The sequence below is a fragment of the Oncorhynchus mykiss genome, chromosome 10 (genome assembly GCF_057628025.1).
Source record: "Oncorhynchus mykiss isolate SJ-2025 chromosome 10, ASM5762802v1, whole genome shotgun sequence".
Lineage (NCBI taxonomy): Eukaryota > Metazoa > Chordata > Actinopteri > Salmoniformes > Salmonidae > Oncorhynchus > Oncorhynchus mykiss.
In genome coordinates, this window is record NC_143031.1 from 86,214,614 (window position 1) to 86,218,411 (window position 3,798).

General features: G+C 45.0%; 1 protein-coding gene across 4 annotated transcripts in view; it reads left to right on the forward strand.

Moving 5' to 3' along the window:
- Positions 1 to 808: 808 nt before the first annotated feature.
- The window catches only part of LOC118936825 (Krueppel-like factor 3), a 38,584-nt gene continuing 35,594 nt past the window's right edge, over positions 809 to 3,798 (forward strand). The window contains exon 1 of one of the 4 annotated variants that reach the window (XM_090188320.1): positions 809 to 1,191. The gene's annotated coding sequence lies outside the window, so the exon portion shown is untranslated. The remainder of the gene's footprint in view (positions 1,192 to 3,798) is intronic. The other 3 variants (XM_090188318.1, XM_090188322.1, XM_090188319.1) reach the window with 3 other exon arrangements.

The window sequence follows — 3,798 nt, forward strand, 5'->3', positions numbered from 1 at the left end:
TTCAGGGGCAGAACAACAGAACAACCTTGTCAGCTCGGGGATTTGAACTTGCAACCTTCCGGTCACTAGTCCAACGCTCTAACCACTAGGCTACCTTGCCACTCCATGACTATTGGTACTTTTTCCACCACAGGCAATGTAAACACATGTTTTCCTAAATCTAAATTGAGAGAGAGAAATAATATGACATTTGAAATGTCTTAATTATTTTTTGTAACTTTTGTAAGTGTAATGTTTACTTTACATTGTTTAATTTCACTTTTGTTTTATCTATTTTACTTGCTGTTGGCGATGTAAACATACGTTTTTCCATGCCAATAAAGCCCTTGTATTGAGAGAGAGAGAGAGAGAGAGAGAGAGAGAGAGAGAGAGAGAGAGAGGGGGGGGGGGGGGGGGTGTGTCAGTTACTATCTGCATTTCTTTCTTCTGACAGGGTGTGGTAGCCTGGCTTGGTGTTTGTAATCGTGTAGTACAATTTAGGCCACAAAATATGTGTGTTCTGCTATTATTATCCATTGTAATTGTATACATACATCGAAAGAACTGTAGGCCAAATATATATATATATATATATATATATATATATATATATTCTAGGCTATAATCTAATTCATGTTATGCAATTGTTCTTCGTGACCGCCTCTCTCCCTCTCTGTTTTTAGTTCCTTGTGTGTCACGTCACACGTCCTGCTCTCGAGCTGACGCCCGCGTCACGCCCAAAGTTTCCTCTTCTCTTCTCTGTTAATAATAAAAGGCGCACACCACCCCGCCCGAGCCGAGCCGACCGGACCCGACCCCACCCCTCGTCTCCCCTGCGAACCCACTCCAGTCCCGCCCTACGCCCGCGGTCATGTGACACGCTCAACAACGCACTCGCTGTGTCTCCGGAGAAATAGAGGAGAAGAAGAAGAATTTCGTAACCGGGGGAAGTTTTGTTTCCGTGCCAGTCCCGACTTTATCTGTCATTCGGAGTTTTTGTTGTTTTTCCAAACGGCGATCGGTTGACCAATACGTGTGACACGGTTTTGTTACTTTCGACTGCGACACTTTTTTTTAACACAGAACGGAATTTAAAACGGATTTATTTATTTTTAATTTTAATTTTTTACCTTACGCACGGAGACAGTTTACTAAGAGATTTAAACAACGGGAATAATTCACGAATAAACACACAATATTCTCCATTGTAAAGTAAGTTTTTTTTCTGTTTTTTTGACTGAAATCTAAACACTGAAACCATTTAGGCTACAATGTTATTTATGTTTACTGATTAAACATTGGTGATTGGCTTGTACTTTATGTTAGATAGCTGGTTAATAAATTGGTGATTGGTATAATCTTGTTATAGTCTTGTCATACGAACTGTGTTACTTGTGTGATGATTGACATGATCGAAGCGCCTCGTCAACACAACGTGTAAATCAGGCATCAGTCTAATTCATGTAACATAGTCTAGTGTTATGTCCGTGATCGAGTGGGCCATTTGGACACACACACACACACACACAAACAGTAGGTGTCCTTTAACATTACTGCCTGTGTGTGTGTGTGTGTGTGTGTGTGTGGTGGAAAACGTACTCAACTGTCATACTTGAGTAAAAGTAAAGATACCTTAATAGAAAATGACTCGAGTAAAAGTCACCCAGTAAAATGCTACTTGAGTAAAAGTCACCCAGTAAAATGCTACTTGAGTAAAAGCATTTGGTTTTAAATATCCTTAAGAATCAAAAGTAAAAGTATGAATAATTAAATAAATCCTTATATATTAAGCAAACCAGATGGCACAATTTTATTGTTGTTTAAAAAAAAAAAAGTTTACTCAGGGGCTACACTCCAACACTCAGACATAATTTACAAAAAAAGCAGGTGTGTTTAGTGAGTCCTCCAGATCAGAGTCAGTAGGGATGGACCAGGGATGTTCTCTGTTTAGTGAGTCCTCCAGACCAGAGGCAGTAGGGATGGACCAGGGATGTTCTCTGTTTAGTGAGTCCTCCAGATCAGAGGCAGTAGGGATGACCAGGGATGTTCTCTGTTTAGTGAGTCCTCCAGATCAGAGTCAATAGGGATGACCAGGGATGTTCTCTGTTTAGTGAGTCCTCCAGATCAGAGTCAATAGGGATGGACCAGGGATGTTCTCTGTTTAGTGAGTCCTCCAGATCAGAGGCAGTAGGGATGACCAGGGATGTTCTCTGTTTAGTGAGTCCTCCAGATCAGAGGCAGTAGGGATGGACCAGGGATGTTCTCTGTTTAGTGAGTCCTCCAGATCAGAGGCAGTAGGGATGACCAGGGATGTTTTCTGTTTAGTGAGTCCTCCAGATCAGAGGCAGTAGGGATGACCAGGGATGTTCTCTGTTTAGTGAGTCCTCCAGACCAGAGGCAGTAGGGATGACCAGGGATGTTCTCTGTTTAGTGAGTCCTCCAGACCAGAGGCAGTAGGGATGGACCAGGGATGTTCTCTGTTTAGTGAGTCCTCCAGATCAGAGGTAGTAAGGATGACCAGGGATGTTCTCTGTTTAGTGAGTCCTCCAGATCAGAGGCAGTAGGGATGACCAGGGATGTTCTCTGTTTAGTGAGTCCTCCAGATCAGAGGTAGTAGGGATGACCAGGGATGTTCTCTGTTTAGTGAGTCCTCCAGATCAGAGGCAGTAGGGATGACCAGGGATGTTCTCTGTTTAGTGAGTCCTCCAGATCAGAGGCAGTAGGGATGACCAGGGATGTTCTCTGTTTAGTGAGTCCACCAGATCAGAGGCAGTAGGGATGACCAGGGATGTTCTCTGTTTAGTGAGTCCTCCAGATCAGAGGCAGTAGAGATGACCAGGGATGTTCTCTGTTTAGTGAGTCCTCCAGATCAGAGGCAGTAGGGATGACCAGGGATGTTCTCTGTTTAGTGAGTCCTCCAGATCAGAGGCAGTAGGGACGACCAGGGATGTTCTCTGTTTAGTGAGTCCTCCAGATCAGAGGCAGTAGGGACGACCAGGGATGTTCTCTGTTTAGTGAGTCCACCAGATCAGAGGCAGTAGGGACGACCAGGGATGTTCTCTGTTTAGTGAGTCCTCCAGATCAGAGGCAGTAGGGATGACCAGGGATGTTCTCTGTTTAGTGAGTCCACCAGATCAGAGGCAGTAGGGATGACCAGGGATGTTCTCTGTTTAGTGAGTCCTCCAGATCAGAGTCAGTAGGGAGGACCAGGGATGACCAGGGATGTTCTCTGTTTAGTGAGTCCACCAGATCAGAGTCAGTAGGGATGACTAGGGATGACCAGGGATGTTCTCTGTTTAGTGAGTCCTCCAGATCAGAGGCAGTAGATGACCAGGGATGTTCTCTGTTTAGTGAGTCCTCCAGATCAGAGGCAGGAGGGATGACCAGGGATGTTCTCTGTTTAGTGAGTCCACCAGATCAGAGGCAGTAGGGATGACCAGGGATGTTCTCTGTTTAGTGAGTCCTCCAGATCAGAGGCAGTAGGGATGACCAGGGATGTTCTCTGTTTAGTGAGTCCACCAGATCAGAGGCAATAGGGATGACCAGGGATGTTCTCTGTTTAGTGAGTCCTCCAGATCAGAGGCAGTAGGGATGACCAGGGATGTTCTCTGTTTAGTGAGTCCTCCAGATCAGAGTCAGTAGGGATGACCAGGGATGTTCTCTGTTTAGTGAGTCCTCCAGATCAGAGGCTGTAGGGATGGACCAGGGATGTTCTCTGTTTAGTGAGTCCTCCAGATCAGAGGCAGTAGGGATGACCAGGGATGTTCTCTGTTTAGTGAGTCCTCCAGATCAGAGGCACTAGGGATGACCAGGGATGTT